Consider the following 896-nt stretch of genomic DNA (forward strand, 5'->3'; position numbering starts at 1 on the left):
CTCCTCTCACACCTCCACTAACCCCCCCTCGGCCTTTAGCTCCGCCCACTAACAAGGTTACCTGTCCCAGTGGAGGCTGATGGGGACCCACTGGTGTCAGAGAGGAGCCCAGTGACTGACAGCCCTCTCCCTCGTGCTGAGAGGTGGAGTGTCTCTGTGGTTGATGGTTAACTAGCTAAGCCTTCAATGGTGATTCACTGGGTTGTTTCTTTTTTTTACCAGAGATAGTGGTTTGATATCTGACATATCTCCTGGGTCCTCTCGTCAGTAATAGATAAACAATTTCTCCAAGAGAGTTAAATCAGTTCAATCCTTTGCCAAATCACTACTTCACCACCTTAAACCGGCTTTTCGTTTTTTACAGCCAGCACTTTCTGGTGCATGCTGTTATCACATGCACACAGATTTACAGCGGCTGCATTATAAAGCTATAAGACCAAATGAAGGTGCAGCTTACCTTCAAGTGTCTGCAGGGAAACCCAAAGTCATATACCGAAGTACTCTAGTTTAGAGCAGTTTTTAGGTAGTCAAGGGCAGTTTCAAGGTAGTTTTGAGCAGTTTTTAACATAATCTAGAGGCAAGGCAAGTTTATTTATATAGCACATTTCAACACAAGGCAATTCAAAGTGCTTTACAAAAAATGAAAGACATTAAGAGCGTTTTTTTATGTAGTTAAGACCATTTTTTAAGGTAGTTATACTTGAGCATTTCTATCGTATACTACTTTCTATTTCCACTCCGCTATATTTCACAGAGAGACAGTCTCCTACATTCATGTGGGGGCCATTGGCGGACAATAAGACACTGTGACCCAGTTCCTTTTACATAGGAGCAAGACTCCAAGACTAAACTAAAAGTTATGAACTACATTTCACCACAAACAAACAAACAAACAA

Source organism: Notothenia coriiceps, unplaced genomic scaffold (genome assembly GCF_000735185.1).
Source record: "Notothenia coriiceps isolate Sejong01 unplaced genomic scaffold, NC01 NC01_scaffold00015782, whole genome shotgun sequence".
In the NCBI taxonomy this organism is placed as follows: Eukaryota; Metazoa; Chordata; class Actinopteri; order Perciformes; family Nototheniidae; genus Notothenia; species Notothenia coriiceps.